The sequence below is a fragment of the Puma concolor genome, chromosome A1 (assembly GCF_028749965.1).
Source record: "Puma concolor isolate L17-30 chromosome A1, mPumCon1.1.hap2, whole genome shotgun sequence".
Lineage (NCBI taxonomy): Eukaryota > Metazoa > Chordata > Mammalia > Carnivora > Felidae > Puma > Puma concolor.
Window position 1 is genome coordinate 217,964,993 of NC_141667.1, and position 16,344 is coordinate 217,981,336.

Sequence of the window (16,344 nt, forward strand, 5' to 3'; positions counted from 1 at the left end):
AAAGCTTTCAAACTTTTGAAATTTATTGAGACATTCATACAACCCAGTATAATGTCTGTTTTAGTGAATATTCCATGTGCACTTGAATATAATATGTATGAGGAGGTGTTGAGTGTACTGTTTATAAATATTGATGAGGTCCAGTTGGTCAATAATGTTGTTCAGCTACTCCATATCTTTACTATTTTTTGTGTAGGTAGTTTTAAAGGTGTTCCATTAATTTTTCATAGAAGGGTATTTAAATGTGCAACCATGATTATAGATTTGTCCTTTTTCTTTAGTTCTGTCAGTTTTCCTTCATGTATTTTGAAATTCTGGTAAACATTTTTTACTGTTATACTTTCCTGATAAATTGACCCTTTTTCATTTTGAAGTATCTCTGTCTTTTTTTTTTTAATTTTAATGTTTATTTATTTTTGAGAGAGAGAGAGAGAGAGAGGCAGAGAGAGAGGGAGACACAAAATCTGAAGCAGGCTCCAGTCTCTGAGCTGTCAGCACAAAGCCCAATATGGGACTTGAACCCACAAACCATGAGATCATTACATGAGCTGAAGTCAGACGCCCAACCAACTGAGCCACCCAGGCACCCCCTGAAGTGTCTTTGTCTTTTAGTAGGAATGTTCAGTCTATTTACAGTTAATGTAAATATTGGTTGAATTTACATCTATACGTTAGCTATTCATTTTCTGTTTGTCCCCTCTGGTTTTTATTTTTCTGATATTTTTTTCTAGCTTTCTTTTGGGTTCATTGAATATTTGTCAGTGTTCTATTTTCAGTATTCAGTATTCTTTATTGCCTTTTAATCTAACCTTTGTATTTTTAAAAAAAGTTTATTTATTTTGAGAGAGAGAGCCAGAGTGCAAGGAAGTGGGGGAAGAGCAGAGAGAGAGAGGGAGAGAGAGAGAGAGAGAGAGAGAGAGAGATAGAGAATCCCAAGCAGGTTCATCACTGTCAGCACTGAGCCTAATATGGGACTAGAACTTGTGACCTGAGTTGAGCTCATGACCTGAGATGAAACCAAAAAACTGGACACTTAACTGACTAAGCCACCCAGGCGCCCCAACCTCTATATTTTTAAATTGATTTCTTTAGAAATTACAATGTACGTTCTCATTTTACCATTGTCTACCTTGACTTAATATTATGCCACTTTATGAAATGAGAATTTTGTGACCATATAGTTTCGTTTCTCCACCATCATTCTTTTAGCTATTGTAATCATTAATATTACATCTACATACATTATAAACCACATGATATGACAGCAAATATATGAAATATTATACATCCAAGGCTATTTGTTGCAGCATTGTTTATAATGGTAAACCAAGGAAAACAACCTAAGTCTCTGTCAGTAAAAGGCTGGTTAAATAAACTGTTCCACATCACAAAATGGGATTCTTTGTGGCCTTACATGAGAACGAGGAGGTTCTTTGTGTACAAATATGGCATGATCTGTAGTTCAAGGAAAAAGAAAGGTGTAGATTAATGCATGTAGTATGGTACCTTTCATATATAAAAGTGGAAAAATATAAGTAGGTATTTGTATTTGTGTAAAGAAATACTGGGAGGATACGCAAATCTACTGAAGTGTGCTATCCATAAATAAAATTTTGGAAATGAGGAAATGAGGAAGAAAATGAGGAAACAGGAAGCCATGGGAGTCCTAATTATTTTGGTTTGATTTTTTGAAAACATTTGAATCTGTTAACTATAAAACTAATTTTAAAGCAAAATGAAAATATTTATGTTCTGTGGTTAGCTGTAAAAGAAATACATCATTTATTTAGAAGTTCTGCTCATTCAGTGTTGAATCAAAAGATGATGACTCCAGAGGAAGGTGGCCCTGTGCTGCTGAAGGTATGTGCCACACAGCTTTCCCCTTTCTTTTCACTTGATCATATCCACCACCTTTTATCTTTGATTTTAAATGACCATCTTGTGTATCCTGGCCTTTTATTCTCTCAGAAGAATATTTATTCAGGAAATAAATGCTACCAACTATTGATGAAGGATGTATATTTACTTTGGGCTATTAATTTTTGTCAATTGCTAGATCTTTTATTCTCTTAACTTTTTTTTAAAGTTTATTAATTTTGAGGGACGGAGAGTGCAAACTGGGGAGGGCAGAGAAAGAGGGAGACAGAGAATCCCAAGCAGGCTCTGTGCTGTCAGCATGAAGCCCCACATGGGGCTCTATCCCACAAAACATGAGATCATGACCTGACCTCAAATCAAGAGACAGGTGCTCAACTGACTGAGCCACCCAGGTGCCCCTGTTCCCTAAATTCTTAAATGTGTTTTGAGTAAATTGTTCTCCCAAATGTTAGCAAAAGAGTATATAAGTACTGAGAAACAAGTCTTATGAATATTTTCTGAATGGATTGTTGAGAAGACTGCTGGTTTGTGTGTATAGACTACACCCATCTCAGCCCTGCATGAGGCATTGTGAGTCCAGGAGATAATGGGTTCTCAGTAAGAGAAACATACAAGACGAGCAAAGAATGGCTAAGCATGACCATGAAAGAAAAGATCTGGGCCACTAGTTAGAAACATGAAATAGGGGGAAAAGATATTCACATTATTGATAAACTACTAAGGAATCTTGATTGTAAGTTTGTGAAACCTATGCAAACAGAAAACACAAAATACAGTACAGTACTTGGGCAGCCTGGGTGTCTCTGGGTTGAGCGCCTGACACTTGATTTTGGATCAGGTTGTGATCTCACAGTTCATGGGATCATCTCCCCTTTCCTCCTCCCCCCAACCCCATCAGGCTGTGTGCTGATGGTGTGGAGCCTGCTTGGGATTCTCTCTTTCCCTGTCTCCTGACCCTGCCCCCTGCACGTGCACTCTCTCTCTCTAAAAATAAATAAATCAACCTAAAAAAAATTACTGAAACCACTTCCCTAAGAAGAAAAGCAGACAATTAAAAATGTAAATTCTTTCCATGGGCACCTGGATGGCTCAGTTGCTTGAGCATCTGACTGGCTCAGGTCATGATCTTGCTTGTGGGTTTGAGCCCTGTGTCAGGGTCTGTGCTAACGGCTCAGAGCCTGGAGCCTGCTATGGATTCTGTGTCTCCCTCTCTCTCTGCCCCTCCCCTGCTCATGCTCTGTCTCTCTCTCTCTCTCTCTCTCAAAATAAATAAACATTAAAAAAATTTTTTTAATGTAAATTCCTTCCAAAATGATGGACAAGTTTTGTGTAATATCCCTCGAAATTCCAAAGGTGTTCTTGTGGAACTTGGCAAATGATACAATTCATCTGGAAGAATAAGAATTAAAAATCTTTAAAAAGCCCTAAGACTTTTAAAAAGTCCTAAAACATGGGATGGATTGATTGTTAGTGAGGCACAGGGATGATTAGATAAGAATAAAGTGGACATAGCAGCAGGTGAATTGTGGAACCCACATTATGCATATAGGATCTTTTATGTACAATTTTTTCAACTGTTTTTCTTGTTTGAAAATTTGCCACGTAAGATGGGAAAATCTATGCCACAGCTCCCTACTTTTATCACATTGAGTCTAAATGCCTCTGCCGGGCTGTTAAAACTCAGAATTAAAAAGTTGTGCTATACCTGTCCAACTTTATTTCCACTGCTCCCTATCAAGCCCTGTGCTGTAACCAAGCTAATTTCCTCACTCTCCCTCACTTGTGCTATGCTCATTTCCTCTTCCACACTTTTGCTCCTGCTCTTTCTCCTGCCTAAGATGCCCTGATATCCCCTTTCCACTCATCCTAATCTTGCAGTCCTCCATTTAGGCCCTGCTGAATGCAGCCCTCACTCTGGTCCGTATATGTGGATCTATTGCCATCCTTGTGATTTAACGTAAACTCTGTGGTGCCTTACATTGTTTATTATCAGTCTAGTCATACATAATTGTGAATCTTAATGCTTCTTTGTGTTACTCAGTGTCTGGTATAGTACTGAGTAGTAGATGATCAGCCAGTAATTGCTAGATGGCTGATGGATGAGCAGTAACCATAGTCCCAAATTCAGTCCTTGAATGATTACTGTCCTTTGTTTTTTCAGGGGCACACTGCCTGCCATGGTTATGGCATCTGGCCCATTGGAGATTTTCAGTAATTTCTGGATAAATAAAAATTTTTTTTAGGTTTCTGCCCTTTCTCTTTTTGAATGCCTGTTTTTCTATACATTATGTCTACTGAATAGGCTAGAATTCCAGTTGCCATATATTATACAAGCATAAACAAACAAATATGTAAGCAAGTAAATAAGCATCCACAGATTCACTGGGAGATTAGTGAAATTTCAAAGTTGGAAGTACTTTTTCCACTTGTGTCTAGAAGGGATGCTTGCCTGGGGCTACTGTAAAAGAATTGCAGATTATATATTAGTTTCCTATTATTTATGTAACAAATTATCACAAATTTAGTGACTTAAAACAGCACAAACTTATTATCTTCTACTTTCTGGAGGTCAGACATCCACAATGAGTCTTCCAGGCCTAAAATCGAAGTGTTGGTGGAGCTGTGTTCATTCTGGAGACCCTAAGTGGACCCAGGTCTGGCACATTTGAGAATAGCAGGGAAGCCAGTGCGGCTGGACAGAGCTAGGAGAGTTACAGAAGATGAGCTCAGAGAAGTAAGAACTGGGGCAGATTTTATAGAACTTTCTGGGCTCCAAAAGGACTAGACCTTTGACTGTGTGAGGTGGGGAGCCACTGGAGGCTTTTGAACAGAACACTCTTTTCAGAAGGATCCTTCTGACTGTTGTGTTATGAATAGATTTTTAGGGTAGGGTAAGAATGGAATCCGAGAGACCAGGAAGGAGGCTACTGCAGTCATCCAGGTGAGAGATGATGGTGATTTGGGCCAAGGTGGTGACAGAATGGGGTGATGGATATATTTTGAAGACTGAGTCGACAGGGTTTCCTGATGGAGAAGACATTAAATATACAGAGAGAGAGAAAGAGAGAGAGAGAATCTAAAAGAAACAATTGAATCCCCTTTGAACTACTCTTGGAGCACAGAAAGGGTGTGCAGCATGAAAAACTTATACCGAACTGTTGTCAGTGGCATGAAATACAAGAGCCTAAATGGCTGTGAAAGGAACCTTCCCATTTTGCTGTGTGCTGCTGAGTATTTGAATCTTTTACAACAACAATATAGTCTTATGTTACTTGCATGATATAAAAAAAAAAGTTACAGATGAGACTGACAACTTTTGTCAAGGACACTTCTCCCTTCATTTGGGCAACATGTATGCAATTTTAACATGAGTTTTATCAGACATGTAGGTTAATTGAGACAAATAGTTAGCACCTACAATTGGCAAGAACACTGCAAAGTGCCATGGAATCATCTGATAAACAGAATTATAAAGAAAAATGCAATCAAGAGTGAACAATTAAATTCGTTATTGACTCAGGAGATTGAGATACAGTTGAGGTTAACAGATGTATAATTATAGATCATGGTGCATATTTTAGAAGGGAGAAAAGTTTACTGATTGAAAGAAATAGTGATCAAACCATATTGTTAGAATGCTTAAGGAGAGAGAGGTACAGCCTGCCTTTTTTTTTTTCCCCTACAGAAGTCCCATAATCCTGTACCATTTGATGAATTCAATATAGATTTCAACATCTTCCACACTGATATGAAAGTACACCAGTTAGACTTCATGTGGCTCTATAGATTCTTTTCCCTAGATTAGCAAACCTTTCCCTGTACACAGAGGCTTTTCTGATATTCAGTGCATGTTTTCAAACATTACAGATGCAAAAATAAACTGAGTGCTTCTTTTTGAATTTAAAGTTCAGCTAAGTCTATGAGTACATTCACACAAAAAATCCCCTGGAGTGGTTCAGAGGGCTAAGTGGTATAGTTATAGGACAGTGCTCCATAATCTCTGAAGCACACGACAATGTAAGGAATTATTGTTTTGATTTCATTTATCTAGCTTTAAAGAGATTTGAGATATTCTAGACACATGGATTTCTAGATAGGTGTAATGTGCCCATTTAGACACCATTTTAAAAATGAATTATTTTGTTTTTGCTTTTTATTTTGGGGAGAGAGTGTGTAAGTGGGGGGAAAGGGGCAGAGGGGGGGAGAGAGAGAGAGAGAGGGAGGGAGGGAGAGAGGGAGAGAATCTCAAGCAGATTCCATGCTCAGCACAGAGCCTGATGTGGGGCTTGGTCCCATGACTCTGGGATCATGACCTGAGCCAAAATCAAGAGCCAGACACTCAACCGACTGAGCCACCCAGGTGCCCCCAAAATAAATAACTTGAATTGGAATATTCCTGAGCTCCTTTCAAGTGTTCCTTGATCTCTTGGTTCCCTCTTCATCATTCTGGATGATGAGAGTTTTTATTGTCCTAGACCCAGGCCAGAAATGAGATTTCTCTCTCTCCATCACATGCAGGTACAAGTCTTGATCTCCTTTTCTCTCTTGATGCTGTGGCTATTTTAAGTCAGGGCAGGCTCTTGGCTCTAGTTTCATAGGGCCACAGCCCTTTATCCAAAATCCTTGGGACCAGACAAATGTGTCTGTGAATTCAGATTATCCTGATTTTAGGCAAGGAATCTGGAACTTGAAGCACACATTCCATAACATCACCAGCAGGAGCTAGAACAGCAACGAGGAATCGGATCCTTTAATATTTCTGCAGCAAAACATAAAGTCACACCAAGGGGGACGACTAAACATTATGCAAGATTTATCATATCAGCTCAGGGCTGGTTTTGTCATAAATGACTAGATCAGGTCAGGTTTTGCTACCACATCAGTTATTACGAATTATTTTTTAGTTTTCAGAGCTTTTTGGCTTTGGAATTGAGGGTAATGGATTTGGGACTTAACAGTTAAAAAACTCAGTGCCTGTTGTATAATAGTTCCAGGAAAGCTTGATGCTATAGTCCTCCCATCTCTAATTTATTCTTTATACTAGCACATTTCAACATTTTGGGCTTCTCCACCCTTGCTGCTATTGCTTTACATGAGGCTCGGGCTTATACTGTTGAAGCCGTCGGCACCCTTAACCTTCAAGTGTGGGCTGCCTACTGGCACCCGAAAGATCAAAGGTACAAATCTATGTGTTGTTTTTCCACCAATTCTGTCAGTGGCTCCCCTCTGCCCACAGGAGAGAGTCCTAACATGACAAGTTTGCAATTCAGGGTTGGCTTTGACCGGCCCCCTACCTGTACAGTTGTACCTCCTCTGCTGTTTCTCTCTTCCTCCTTCACTCTCAAGGTTAGACCTAACAGTTCTTGCTGTCCTCACTTTTCCAACTTCGGAGCTCATCTGTTATTTAAATGCCCTTCCCTTAGGTCAGCTTTGTGAATTCATACATGTTCATGGTGCAATTCAAACATCTCCTCATCAGGGAAGGCTTTTCAGCTCTGCCAAAGTAGAGTTGATTGTTCTCTTTTTGTCACCAGTGTGCTTAGAATATGTATAAATATATGCCAGCAGAGTATCGATGGCATTGTTGCAGATTTTATCTACCTGTCTGTATCTCCACCTAGGCTGCGGGCATCCCGAGGGCAGAGGCCATGACTCCATCATCTCTGTATTCCCAGCATCCAGCTCAGGACCTGGTACATTTTAATTTTTTTTTTTTTTTAACGTTTGTTTATTTTTGAGACAGAGAGAGACAGAGCATGAACAGGGGAGGAGCAGAGAGAGAGGGAGACACAGAATCTGAAACAGGCTCCAGGCTCTGAGCTGTCAGCACAGAGCCCGACGCGGGGCTCTATCTCACGGACCGTGAGATCATGACCTGAGCCGAAGTCGGACGCTTAACCGACCAAGCCACCTAGGCGCCCCAGGACCTGGTACATTTAAAAAAAACATTATTTGAAGGAATGAATAACTGGGGTGCAGTCATACCTTCAGTTCAATGTTCTGAAAAGTGATTCAAGGGCTTACTCTTACAAAAATACCCAAGGTCTCTTAAAAAACTTCAGGTTTCTGGGCCCAACCCTAGATGGCCCCAAAGAGAATTCCAAAGGGAGACTCTGAAATCTGCACTTTAAACAAACTCATGGGGTGTTTTGAAAGCTAAAAGCTGTTATTTTGGGGGTCTTTGAAGCACGTGGGAATTGTAGCAGAAAGAAACTGTTCAGGTGATTTTCTTCTCCTACCCGCTTTACAGTTTTTCTGCCTTCCACTCAGCCATGGCTGTTCTTTAGATCCCATTTCCTTCCTATTTCCCAGTCTTCAATTCCTAATCTGTTTTATAACCAGCAACCAGACAATAGTAATCAAGAGCACCTCATCTTCTGATCCTTGCCACAATCCCAAGGTACAAGGAACCTCAAGTTTATGAAGGTGTGAGGGACATAATATTGCTTATTACGGGGGCGCCTGGGTGGCGCAGTCGGTTAAGCGTCCGACTTCAGCCAGGTCACGATCTCGCGGTCCGGGAGTTGGAGCCCCGCGTCAGGCTCTGGGCTGATGGTTCAGAGCCTGGAGCCTGTTTCCGATTCTGTGTCTCCCTCTCTCTCTGCCCCTTCCCCGTTCATGCTCTGTCTCTCTCTGTCCCAAAAATAAATAAACGTTGAAAAAAAAAATTAAAAAAAAATATTGCTTATTACATAGACAGATTGACTCTGCTTCGGGGTTTGAGGGCATTTTCTGTGGAATAAAGAACAGACTTACGTCGATGGCCTTGATGGAGGTTACTTTGGCCCCTCAAGCCCTTTTCACTCATTTCTCTCTGTAACTCTGTTCTGGAGATCTGAGGTGGCTGGACAGCTAATGCCAAGAAAATGTCAGCCAGTGGTACAAGAATTCCTTTATTAGAACAGGATTATTCTGCCCAGAGATGGCTTCACTAGAATGGAATGAGGCCTTCTCATGGACAGTCAGGACTGATAGTCTTCACAGACTCATCATCAACGGACAAACAGACTTATCATCAAAGGGCAGAGTTGAAAAAGGAAATGGGACTTTCCTTCCTTCTTCCTTCTTATTGCTACTCTATATAATGACCCCCAAGAGCAACAAAACAAAACAACAAAAAATTACTTAGTTTTCTAAATAAAAACAAATCTGGGCCTGAGCTCCCCTCCCTCCTCTCCCTCCCCTCTCCCCACCCCCCAGGTTTGGAGAACAGTCCAGTTTGGTCACTGTTGCCAGGGAGTCGATTATTTTACTTTGTAAGAATCCAAAGGTCATCGTCCAGAAACTTGGAGACACTCATGGCTATGGCTGTGTGCTGAGGAGGGAGGGTGGGAAGCATATACCGCCCAGGCCTTCATCAGGTCTGGAGTGCTTTTTTTTTATTATTATTATTTATTTATTTTTAACATTTATTTATTATTGAGAAACAGAGAGAGACAGAGCATGAGCATGGGAGGGGTGGAGAGAAAGAGGGAGATACAGAATCTGAAGCAGGCTCCAGGCTCTGAGCTATTAGCACAGGGCCCAACACAAGGCCCGAAGTCACAAACCACAAGATCATGACCTGAGCTGAAGTCAGACGCTTAACTGACTGAGCCACCCGGGTGCCCCAGGCCTGGAGTGCTTTTGCAAAGGCATCTGCTTTTCTGTTCTCTGCCATTCACTGGGAGCCAGACAGAAGCATTCCTGAGTCCCAGGGCCCTGGATGGGGTAGAGGACAAATCTTTCTCACTTATAGAAATGCTCAACTGCACTTTTCCGAAACTCAGGGAACCTGTGGTGCAGACCATCACCTCCACCTGCAGTTTAAAGCATTAGCTCTGTCTTCTGTGCTTCTGATAGAACACAGTCTTGGTAGGTCTGAAACAGGCCTGTTCACCAACCCCCTTGTGGCAAGGAGCCCACAGAGTTTTAGAGACAGGTGGAAGTAGGCAAATGAAATTATTCCTTTTAAATCCCTGCAGGTAAAAAGCCCCAAACAATCGTGGGTTGTTTTTTTTTTTTTTTCCTTGCCAGCCCACATTATTATATAAACACCAAAGGAAAAGCAGGGTAGGGATAGATTGGTTTGAGAGGCTTGCCAGACCTCAGGTGTAAATTTTGCCTATGACTTGGTAGCTCTAGAGATCCCTTTGCCTTCATTTTGGTCCTCCTTTGTGTGAGAGATAGGCAGGCAGATGCTCTTAATAAGCAGAGTTGTGTCTTTGCTCTCTAGCTGGTGACATTAATAGTCATCATCTAGAATAGGTCAAATGCTGTCTGAGGATCTACCTTTAGTTCTTACAACACCATGAGGTAGTAGCATCCCCATTTAACAGATTAGTCTCACAGAAGTGAAGTAATTTTCTCATACAGCCCCATTAAATAGTAGAGGCAGAATCTGAAGTAATGTCTATATTAAACTCCTAAACCCATGCCCTTTCTAACATTTTCCTAAGTGTTTTCCCATTAGGTTTAAAACACAACCTCCCCTAATGGCCTTACCATGAACTTTGAATTGGTGCAATTTTCACTAAAATAAAGCCCCCTAGCTCTCTGGTGTAACTTCTTGTTATTGTGAATCCAAGGAATATGGAATAACTCGAACAATGCTTGCTGCATTACAGGGGAAAATATTTTATTAGCTTATTTTTATTAACATCCTGTAGTTAATTCCCTCATTTCTTCTTAGAGTCTTGGTTTGCAGATAACTAAACCCATGCTTCTCTCTGCTCATGGGTATAAGCTGGGCATTGTACTGAGGGCTGCAGGCCACTTGTGTCATTCTTTGCCTTTCTTCTCCTAGGTTTGTCTTCATAACATCAGGGTCAGGTGTTTGGAGGACTCTGCTAGCCCAGTCAATAACACAAATGTTTCCAACTCAGCTACTAAATGATTTCCTCCTCTACTGAGGCTTGGCAGATTTATTCTTCTGTGTTGTCTAACTTTCTTTAGATTGTAAGGTGGCTATTTTAATCACAGTACACTATGTTACTTGTTGAGGTCATCAAATCAAAGTTCCTAGGGAGAGTGCTGGAAAAGCGTCATTGAGTTTGGTTCATCTCCTGTCCATTGTATTTTCTGGGTTTCATATTTAAGCTTCTGTATTTTTTAGCAATGACTGTTTTGCAGATTGCCCCATAAAAGAAAATTGGCTGCCTCGCTTTTTGGTAACATTCTTTAAAATGTGACTGTTCTGTTTTATAGACTAGGTAACAGGTAGGAAATTGGAAATTATTGTATTACAAGGGGAAAAATAGGAGTGCTATTTGAAAGAAATGGCTTTCCTTAACAGAATAGTAAGTCAGTAGATTTTTTACCTTTTCATATAAGGTGCTGATTAGACACAGTACTGAACACTTCTTAACCTGTTACATGAAAATTCTTCTTCTGTCCAGGGACCCAATGGAAGTTGGAGGGTACATTCTGCACAGTCCACACAGCTGATTGGATTGGGATGGGCATCTGGCCTTACCATGGTAGTGGACCATAAGAGGGGCTCAGAACAAAATCTCTGCCTAAATAGGGAGAGTATGGACCAACTACCAACTTGATCACCATCTTTTAGAAATCTGAACAGGGTATTACAGCAAAGATCAAGTAACTAGTGGCAGGTGTAGAAGATGGAAGTCCATGAAGTAGAGAGAGGTTATGGTGGACCATGAGTGAGAGTGTTACAAGTAAGGAGAACCTGGAAAGAAGCCAACTGGTAGGTGCAGGAGGAGTTAAAGAAGCACAGAGAGGAACAGGCTGAGAGGGAGTAGCTGGGTCCCATGGATGATCAAACCCTCTAATCAAGGTGGAAGAACTGGTGCCTGCGTAACCTCAGATCTTAGATTTGTTATGAAACTGGGCTTTTCTTTTTGGCTTCTGGGAAGTCTACTTAACATTTGTGATTCCTCCTTACTCATTTTGTGTGCCTCCTGACAATAAATTCCATGTTCTCTGAAGGAATTTGAGGACATTTTTCAACAAACCAGCATGTCTAACACTCATTTTAAATAGTATTTTTATCATTAGTTCAAATTCATTCTTTTATTCACTAGTGCAAGATATAGAAAGGAAACAGCAGAAATGTATTTTTAAGCATAATTCTACTAGCATGAAGGACATAAGGTTTGTTCATTTTAGCCTTCTTTGGGAGGAACTTAACGTGACATACGTTCTCTGGGTATGAAGGTAAGCCAAGAGAAGAGACAGCAATCAATATATGGTGATTGTATCTTTTAAGATCCGGAATGATCCTTTAGGTAAGCATTAATCATGTTGATGATGAACTATACTCACAGGTTAAAATGTTTATTCAGCAATGTCTCCTGTACTCTGCATTATAGGTTAGTGAAGTTAGGAGGGGTTGTCCTTCGACAAGGTTAGAGTTCTGTTCACCTTTTTTTTTTTTTTTTTTTTTTTTTTTTTTTTTTTTTTTAATTTAACTTAGGAAGAACAATCTTGGACATAATGTAGGCATGATGGAGATTTGCTCTTACATTTCTGGAGTAGGGAAGAAATAGAGCAAGTGGCTGAGAATATGGACTGTTGATTCAAAAATCCAGCTCTGCCATTTACTATGTGTGAGCTTGGTCAAGTCCCTTAATCTTGAATTTCCTTATTTGCAGAATGGAGATAATAATAGTATCAAGCATTTAGTGTTGATGCTGTAAGGATTAAATGAAATGATATATTAAAGGACCAAACAATACTTAGCATTCAGTAAGGGTCCAAATGAATAGTTGTGATGGTAGAATATGTCATAGTTATTGTGTTTGTTGTAATTATTACTGTTGCTGGATGGTGTATTCCAGAGGGTGGCTAGCCCAACCCAACGGCCAAATTTGGCCTGCCACCTATTTTTATAAATACAATTTTAATGGGAGACAGTCATGTCCTCTCATTTGCTTATTGTCTTTGTCTGCTTTCACACTACAGCAGAAGAGCTGCATGGTTCTGACAGATCGTATGGTCCACAAAACCTAAGATATATGCTACTTGGCTGTTTGTAGAAGCTGTTTTCTGATCTTTGGCATAGTGGAAAGAGGAAACAGTAAAAGCATAACAGTCATACAGCTCTGAACTTGAATTCTGATTGTAGTCGTTAGCTTAGGGAAACTGGGCCAATTTCCCTTTGAGACCCAGTTTCCTCACTGGTTATAGTGAGATACACTATAGACAGATGGACATACGTATCACTGTGATTACATATGTGAAAGCCCTTAGTACCAAATAGTTGCTCAATAAATAGTAATGTCAGTGTCTTCCTTTTACATTCTTCCTTCTGCTTTCCTTTCTACTGTAAGGAAGAAAGATTGGATAGTTCTGGGTTTAATTCCATGATTTCAAAAAGATGGCAAAACACTGTAGTTTATGTTCATATACACGTTATCATCTACCTACAAGTAGCTGGCTGTACTTTGCATGAATTCTTAGAACCAAGTAGGACCACTCAAAACCCTTAGCAATGCAAGTTATTATTGAATTCAAATAAAAAAAAATTCTTCTCCAAGGGGGAAGTAAATTTGTCTTTCAAAGTCATTGGCAAATTCAAATTTGTGTTTCAAATTCAAAGTATTAAGCAAATTTCCTAAACCAGAAGATTATATAAATGCACCTATAGCTTCAGTGTTTTATTTATTATGCTTAACATGAATTGAGATAACATGATATTTGCATCATGATTACCATTATAATTCTAAGGGTGACAAGAATTATTCCTTTTGAGTGGTGCAAGTTGGTTAGGTCTATCTGGTGGACAGATGGAGGACCAAATGTGAGTCAGAACTTCACATACTACTGTAGACAAGTACAGGGATGCATTTATCAAAGACGATTTCTCTGGTGAACTGAAGGCTGAGAATAGCATGACATTTTCATGCAAATCACTCTTGCTCTTCAGTCTTGGAAATGTTTAGTTGAATTAAATTTGTCATACTCATAATCACTCATGAATAACGAACATTTCCTATTCCCTGCTAACTCAGAAAAAAAACGCACCATCTCATTTTTAGAAATTAAATACTTCTAGATATTTCTCATTTTCAGAGTATCAGACAAGTTATTAAATGAGTACATGCTGAGCAAATTAGTTTTGAATTTTATCATCGTTTTATTTCTTTTTAATTTTTTTTCTTATTAAAAAAAAATTCTTCTCTGTTTGCTTGTCTATGTTGACTCAGTTCCCAGCTTTTGGATAGTCTTCTTTATATAAACTATTGTGAACCTGTGTTGTAGAATGCAGAACATTGATAGTAGAGCCTGGAGATAATGATATTGAACATTATATCTAGTTTTAATTCCCCCCCCCTTTAAAATTAACTTCCAATTTCAATATTTTTAACACTTTTGCCAGTGGCCCACATGAGTCTGCTTTTCACTAGGGTCTACAGTCACTGAAACATCAGCGTGAGAGAGGTGGCATGCCCTGGGGACACCTATCAGATGCAGTCTCTCAAGAAGCATCATGGGTAAGTGTGTTAATTAGAGAGAGGAAGATAGAGAATCCCAAGCAGGCTTAGGCGCTGAAGCCGGACTTGGGGCTCAAACCCATGACTTGTGAGATCATGACCTGAGCTGAATTCAGATGATCAACTGACTGAGCCATCCAGGCACCCCGGGAGTAATTTCATCTTGAGACTTCCTACACTAGACGATGTCTGAGATATAACATAAACATAGTAGACCCTCACTGAGAAGCATGTTGAGAGAGTGTTGCAGCACTGGTTTCTCAACCTTATTTAAATATATTTTTGGTTATATGAATAAATACGCCATATAAACCATGGACCAATGGGCCCTTCTTAGATCCTTTTCTCATATAAAAGGAGAAATCTAGAGATTGGAAGATGTGAGGCCCTGATCCTATTGCTGGCTCTGATCAGCTGCTTGGCCAGGTGGCCTTGCATAATTTCTCTTATTTCCCTGGCTCTTTATCACCATTTCTGCTAAAAGAGAATCCTGGATCAGATGATGTATAAGCTTCTCTAGCTTTTTAATTTATTGAGTATGTTTCTTTTTGTTCCTTATATTTTAGTAGTTTAGAACCATTACATAGGCTAAATAAGTAGAGCTCATACAGAGAATTAGTCACTTATGTATTTGGATGTGAGAGAACTTTTCTAGGTCTTCTGCAGCTCCTGTGGGAATGGTAATGGCTAACCAGAACTGTCTTAGCAAAGCTGGAAGGAATTACTGAGTTTCATTCTATAAGAAATGTGTTTGACGGTCTCAGTAATAATTTTAGACGTGATTGTACAATATGAATGTATGCTCATTTAAGTATTGTTACTGACCATAATAACAGCATTTTCTGTTCAGGATGCATATTGATTTTTGAGACTATGGTTAGTCACCAACTGAGTAAAACCTTCATGCAAGCTCAACCGGTTGCTTTTGGCCCACCTTTGATTTTAGTTCCATCTGCAGTGAAGAGTTCCAAGGCATCTCCTGGTAGGGGAATTGATCCCTGTCTGTGGATCCTTGGTACCATACCCTTAAATAGACTTGACTTATTCCCAAATTCTATCTGCTTCTTGGGATCATGCTCCACATAAACAATCTGCACTCAAGTTCTTGTCTTGGCTCTGTACTTGGGTCACCCCAAGTAGACAAGATCATCAGAATAATAGCATATTATTACCTTTCAATATCTGAAATAAATGTAGGACAGGAAGTACAGATTGTGCTGTGCTCCAGAAGCCAGAATAAACACCTTTGAAGATGTTATAATCTTAATTATAAATAAAAACTTAAATGACCTTGGCTCACTTTCAATAAAAATCTAGCAGTTAAAAAGAAACCTCCTCTGCACCATGATATCTAAATCTTTTTGAGCTTTAAAAATTTAACCCTCTAAGGAAATTTAACTTAAATAGTGAGAGTACTTGTTCTTCAGGAAGCTCGGGGGCTGTTATAAAGTGCAACCTGATATCTGGTAGCAGCTAGAAACTGTGCAGAAGGGAGGCTGATTGTAAGAAAAATGCCACGTTAGGGATCATTTGTGTTGATAATCTGACTCTTGGTCTCATATCTTAGAAACTCCTTGGATCATTAAAAATTTGATTTTTCTCATAATATTCCCATATAAAACTTAAAACTGTCATTTATTTGCAATTCATCTAAAAGAATTTAAGAGAATGTGAGTATTGTTCCAGAATGTTCTTTGGTCATGAAGCTGTGTCTTGGTTCATCAAAGCCTTGACTGGACTCCGTAGCATTGAGATGAGCATAAACCTAGAAGAGACCTTTTGAAAAGATCAGTGACTCTAGTCCCATAGTATACACTCAAGGGAAGAGAGGCTTTGTTTGTGCAGGTTCAGAAAGTAGCAGCAGACTGAACCTCGGTTTCCTTCCTCAGTCTTCCATGACAATAGGTTACATCAAATCCTGAGGCTCCAATTGGGGGTGAAAACCGCCCATCATGTGTTAGCTAAGGTGGATATACTGTTGTTAAATATCTAAAATGAAGAATAGAGGTAAGACTGGGGTATGTACCAC

General features: G+C 39.6%; 1 protein-coding gene across 1 annotated transcript in view; it reads left to right on the plus strand.

Moving 5' to 3' along the window:
• Positions 1–15,230, plus strand: part of LOC147584772 (uncharacterized) — a 34,764-nt gene extending 19,534 nt beyond the window's left edge. Inside the window, exon 4 of the mRNA XM_086717562.1 lies at positions 14,229–15,230. The gene's annotated coding sequence lies outside the window, so the exon portion shown is untranslated. The remainder of the gene's footprint in view (positions 1–14,228) is intronic.
• The last annotated feature ends 1,114 nt before the right edge of the window (positions 15,231–16,344 follow it).